Source organism: Cephus cinctus, unplaced genomic scaffold (genome assembly GCF_000341935.2).
Source record: "Cephus cinctus unplaced genomic scaffold, Ccin1 Ccin1_scaffold0409, whole genome shotgun sequence".
Lineage (NCBI taxonomy): Eukaryota > Metazoa > Arthropoda > Insecta > Hymenoptera > Cephidae > Cephus > Cephus cinctus.
Window position 1 is genome coordinate 16,356 of NW_014333092.1, and position 6,629 is coordinate 22,984.

The window sequence follows — 6,629 nt, forward strand, 5'->3', positions numbered from 1 at the left end:
TTATTTCTTTGTACGTTCTTCTATCTTGCTTGTGGTATTTTTATGCGTTCTTCAATTTTCTCTATACATTTTAATAGTTCATTTTAGCGGTTATATACTCTGTCTTTTTGTGTAACTTGTGTGGTAGTATTTTAAACATTTTGTATATTGATATAGGCCTTTTATAATTTCTTTCTTGCACTGTTGATATTTACTTTCATTTTCAACCGTCATTGTATATAAATAAAGTAATGTAAAATAAATCAAATAAAAGTGAGGGAAATAGGGGGAGGAGAGAGAGGCGGGGGAGAGCGGGACGATACTCAATGATTGTAAAATTTATTTTGCCTTGATGAGAGTTTCTTGGTGCAACCCTAAGGATGATATTCGCGCTAGTTGGATGGTTAAATGTAACGCTAAAAAAATGAGTCCTTGTCGCGTGGATGGCCAGCACTGAAACGAAGCACTTTCGTTCGGCCCTAAACTAAGCTACTCAAAACGGTCCTGAAGTATTTGATCGGCACAACACTTGATTGACGCAAACAATTGGTTAAAGACTTCAGAAGGGGTAATGCTCTACTAGAGGATCGATTAGTAACTGATGATGTACGGTGGATTTTTCATAGAGAAGATTTTCAATTGGGAAGGAGTTAATGCAAAGATAGGAAGTTTTCGAATTCGAGGTGCGTGTTATTGTGGGATTGGGGGCTCTTGCACCCGATGAGTCAATCGAATTCCAGCTGTAAAATCCTAAATCGACTGATTCTTCTTTAGTTCTGCGCATTGCTCGAGTTAGTTTGGTGGTGACGTTAGCTGAGGAGACGGAAGGAGATGGATGTCAAGGAGTCTTGACGCGCGCGGTTTTGTGATGTAATGGTAAAATACTTTTTAGTTAACCCATTTCTGGATATTCCGTTCAGCATTATCGTCTGCAGTATTCTTACTCCTTTGCTTGTTAGATTCTCCCTCTCAGTCTCTCTCGCTTTCTTTCCTTCCGCTGATCCATAATAGTACTATTGTATGAGTGTAATTCCTGGAAATGTGAATGAGTGTGGAGTGCAGTGTATGATCTGATGAGTTCCCTTAAATATTATATACCTATGACTCATTTTAGATAACACATATTCGTCTAGGATCGCTTACAAACATAATAGTTCTTGGTGTTTTTCGATCTAGGGCACAACGTGGTATTAGACGGCGAAAAAGGTCTCGGGGTGGCGTTGCATCGAACGTAACATCTGTTCGCAATTCTTATCTGTTTTATTACATGTTATAATAATGAGGTTAGTAAGGAAGACGGAAAAATAGGAGATTGCAGAAGTCGTTGAATGCGTTGTCCCGAAATATTAGGTGTGTGCAAAAGTTTTAGTGTTTTTTCTTAGCACTCCAGTACAACTATTTAGAATTACAATAAATGCACAGCTTTTAGTGTATTTAAAAGCTTGACATCGAAGTGTTTAAATCGCCATATGTCATGGTTTAATAGTAATCATAATCTCACAAAATAGTAATTAACACAATGAGCGATGGAAAGCTGTATATTCGCCAATGTATTTGGTAAGAGTTCCAAGAAAAAAAAATGTAGCTAAAGCACGTAAATCAATTTGATCTGTTCTTGGTGACATAGTTGTGTCCCACAATGCTTGCAAATGTTTGTTTCAACGTTTTAAAACCGGTAAATTTAATGTTTGTGACCAATCATGCTCTGGCCGAAGGCCGATGATTTGCAAGCATTATTAATCGAAAATCTGTTGTACATACAAAAAGAACTCGCAGAACATCTAGGAATACATCAAGAAACAGTTTATAGAATATTTTACGAGATGGGAAAAATTTAGAAGCTCGGAAAGTGGGTACTACAAAAACTCTGTGAGAGCCACTTTCCAGATCCACTGGCAGATCCTGGCCAGATATCAACATCAATGGCAAAACCAAATTTTCATGCTAAACAAATCCTCCTGTGCATCTGGTTAGGTATTAAGGGTGTGCTATTTGCTCTTGCAATTTGGTAAAACAATTAATGCTGAGCGCTATAGCCGTCAATTGAATCATTTGGCCAATCCAATAGAAAAAAAGACCTTTAGGTGGACCAGGAAGCCGAAAGGTTATCTTGCTGCCCAACAATGCTAAGTCGCACGTTACTCCCTGTACACAGCAAATAATCTGTATATTTACCAGACTTGGTGCCTTCAGATTATTATTTACCCAGTCGATGCAGAACTCTACTTAGGCAGCGCTTTCGAGATGTGGCTGAGATATCAAAATGGATCGACGATTTCATTCCCTCTAATCCAATATTTTTTTTTTCGGAGAGGAATCCAAAGCTTACCAGAGAGATGGCAGAAGGTCATAGAAAGTGAGGGTAAATATTTTGACGATCAACATATGTTTTATATATTGTATCATGAACATAAAGTAAAAACTTACAAAAAAAAGACCAAAACTTTTGCATACACCTATACCATGTATCTATTGTCCTTGGTCAAATTTATTTCTTGGTATTCCATTCCGTGGTAACATTCATACCGTTCTTGCTCAATTTCTTGCAGGATCCTCTTTCTTGTTTACTGTAGTAAGTAAGCGCATGTAATGTATCGTGTGATTTTTTAAATTCTCTTAATTATTGATTATTATATATTGTGACGGGTTAAAATTCTCGTCATTAGTACTCTCCGGGAATTAGCTTGTTCGCGAGAGGTGAGTATTACGGTACCGTGTCCAGGCAACACTTATTCACCAAAACGGGCACTTGTACACTGAGCGGCATAAATCCCGTCATAGGGATAAATTAGCAGAAGGATAGCGAAGTTAGAGTGACGCGGCTAGCAGCGGCGTCCCTGTAGCGTGTGAGCGGAACACTCTTATACGCGCTACAGGCATTTGCTGGACCACCACTAACAATAAGTGAGAGGGTCTTACAGGGGACCGTCGCTGGAAGTGAGGGAGACGTTCTTATATGGGACTCCTCCGACTCATGACAAAAATGGTATCCCGATCCTGTGGAGAAGACTTGGAGAAGCCCCTCTCTGCTTGGGGCTGGCTTGCCTCTCCGCTGCTAGCCGCCTCACTCTCACTTCACTATCCTTTGCCTAGTTTTTGCCTAGGACACTAGTGTACGTTAACCCTTCGATTACACACCTTTTTCACCGTTTTACTCTTACACATGAGTCTGAATTCGTACCAACTGTTTTCAATTATTATTTAATACCAGTGTTTTTCAATGCTCAGAGTATATCCAATTGCATGGTATTAATGAGTTTTTCGAAGAAAAATAATAACCCAATCATAATACCAATAACAGTGAACAGTGAAGGCTATCATGAAACAATACAGATGGAATATGAAACCTATGGTGCAATTTTACACCTGCGTGTAATCGAAGAGTAAAAAATGAACTCTAAGTTTGATTGTTTCATTTCGCGTTGGCTGTACGATTTTGCTCGCTGGTCGAGTTACACGACTAAAAAGTAACCATATGGGGAGAGCTCACACGAGCGAAGAGAAGTCAGGGAGTGTCGCGGAGAAGCGAGCATCACGCGCTGCACCAATATCACTTACTAGGTCCGGAAACTCCTGTGATGAGGGGTCTCACTTACAATTAGTGTGCCCAGAATCTTAAGCTCAAAGTTCGGCCGCTAAGTTCGCCGCGATGGTCTCCATTGATAGAGACAGAAATAGGCAGTCGCTCGTTGCCTAACACACAATGTGCTCTATGCACGTGGTACCTAACCTCACTTAAAATAATAGAAAAGCAAGTGAATTGCAAGTATCTCGAATCTGAGTAAACATTATATCTCGTTGAATCATTTTAATCTAATAAATCCTTCATTGCCATAAAATCCCACCAGACGGTATAAACATAAACGAGTTTTGAAGTTGTTCTTATGTTAATTATTTGGCCAAAGAGGTTAATATTCGGATTCGTAGTTTCGACTGGCAATGAGTGATGCCCAGTTGCGCACAGGCCCAATTAGACACAAATGCGAATTTTTGCCTCCCGATCGATCTTCCTTCGGTAATTCAATGATATTGTAAGCTATCTTTATCTGACAGAACCTTTTCAAACATTTGATGCTCTGTTCAGTCGGGCTCATTCTCTTCGCTTGTTCGCCAACGATATACTTATCCTCTACCTACCCAGTCTTCGAAATTTGAACATTTCACCCTATCCTAACCTTACCTAACTAAACCTAGCGTAAACTAAGGTTGAATCACATACAATATACTATAATAAGACATCGTTCGTACCTAATTCTATTTCATCTATTTTAAAGTGTACAAAATTTGGAGTAAAAAGTCATAGGGACCCAGTGGGTCCCTCCCTCCTAGCTTCGACTATATGAGCTCAATCCTGCGTACCGCTTTTTTATACACTTATAATTCTATTTAATAAATGTAAATTATCAGATAAATTGATATCTATCAAATTTCCTTGAAATGCTGGATAATGCTATTGAACAGAGGACGACTGCCTATTTCTGTCTCTGTCGCAAGGAAATAGCCAAGAACCCACCTCTTAATCCAGATCCGCTTAGTTTAGATCGCACATGAAAGTACGCGTGCGAAAATCACTCTTGTCTGGATGTTGCAAAAGTTAATAACCGTTACTAAGTGCGCAGTAATTAGCTGGCTAAAAACTCATCAATAGGTCATCTGTAATGTCTTATCTTTCTCCATGAGAAAATTATGAATCCGAAATTATCGCATGATCTGATGAAAAACCAGCAATTCTAGCACTTTGAATATGGCACAAAGGAATAAGATAGGCCGAAAGTCCGTTCACACCAGTGGACAGCATATCTTTTTCAATGTAGTAATAAAGATAAACTGCTGTAATGCTGATACAGCTCGATCAAAAAGTGAAAAGTTAAATAATATATGAATCATCGGCTTTAGAAGTACTCGAATAGGTTTATATGCTTGAATCCCCCCATTCAAGCATGTGGGTCCCCCCACCCACTGGCGCACAGACCAATTGTACACAAATGACTTTTTACTGCAAATTCTGTCCACTTCTAAATAGATGGAATAAAATTAGGTACGAACGATATCTTAGTACAGTATGTTGTACGTGGTTTAAGATTAGTTTACGCTGAGTTTGGTTAGGTAAGATTAGGATAGGATGGAATGTTCAAATTTCGGAGACTGGATAGGTTAGTGGATAAGTATATCGTCGGCGAGCGAGCGAATCGAGCGAGTCCGACTGAAGAGAGTATTAAATGTTTGAAAAGATTTTGCCAGATAAAGATGACTTACAATATTGTTGAATTATTGATGGAATATCACTCATGAGGCAGAAATTCGCATTTATGTCCAATTGGGTTTGTGCGCAATTGGGCATCACCCTGCTTGAATGATTATTCCATCCGGACATTTTACCGACGTAGTCATTCATACATTTTTAAATTTATTAAGCCCGTTGCGCGAATTGCCTGCCGCATGAAATTTTACCTAAACATGGTTCGATTTTACGATAAACATCCTTTTTTTTATGTCTCTGCGAATCTCAACATTGTTGTGCCGTAACGTCTCGGTGACGAAAGAGTTCGTTCGAGAGGTTAGGGCTAAGGTAATTTTTGGGATCGTTGCCGGTTAAGGAGTTGGAACTCGCGTGAATACAACAAAACAGAGAAGGTTTATTGAAACGATCAAGAATGTTGTACAGTAGGTCGACGTACGTCGACTTCGAAAATATAGGCACTGTTCGGTCCTCCTATTTCCTGTACCGAGTCTACTCCACGAGACCACCTTATCCGTTCGGATTTTAATTGTAGACTGTCGGTTTTCGGACGTGCAGCCATAAGCTGGACTTCCGAAAAGTGATTATTGTGCGATTTTTAGATTTCCACATATTGGTTGCCAGACCGCCTTTAGTTCCGACTTAGCGCATTGCTACACGCGTGAACTACTTGGCCTGGCGTTTCTCAATGGGGTCAGGAGACTCCCAGCACAACATCCCTCCCCCCTTAAAGAAAATCGCGCAATTTCTACCCGGCGTTCGCCTCTGGTGGCCTCGAGTGAAGACTCGATTCTGGTCATTAGCCTAGTGGAGCACAGCTTCCATGATTATTTTGGGTACAATTCCCTTAATCTAACCGGGGTGTCTGCCCGTAGCATTGGTTCTGTCTTGCGGGTTCTGATCGGCCCAGCGAAAACGCCTTTCGCGTGCTCTTTCTAATGCCGCTCTGAGGCTATCTGGCCTTGTTACTAGCGGTTCTAACTGGGTATTTACCGCGGGCGACACCGAGTTCGGCGTGAGAGCCGGCGTCGTCGGTGTCCAATTATGCTTACGTTTGTAGCACTTGTACACGACAAAACAAACCAATGCTATTGGCGCTATTGTACCCAATGAGTAGCATGCTAGATTGTGATAGACTTGTTCTAGGTGTTGATCGTCCTGGTCCAGGCTTGCCTTAATGCTAGACACTCGCGTCCCGAGGCGCGCTAACTCCTCGGGGTTTCGTAGCACTTTAACAAGCTTCACCGTTCCGGTATCACTGGTCACTCCCGGGGGGCTAACTTGGTCCATCTCCGATATTGTGAGATTGAAGGAGGGCAAGTAGTCCTCGTTGGCGACCTGGGTGATGCGTCGGATGGTTCTCAAGCTGAAACTCTGGGCGGTTACCGTACATACGCCTACCAAAGCCAAT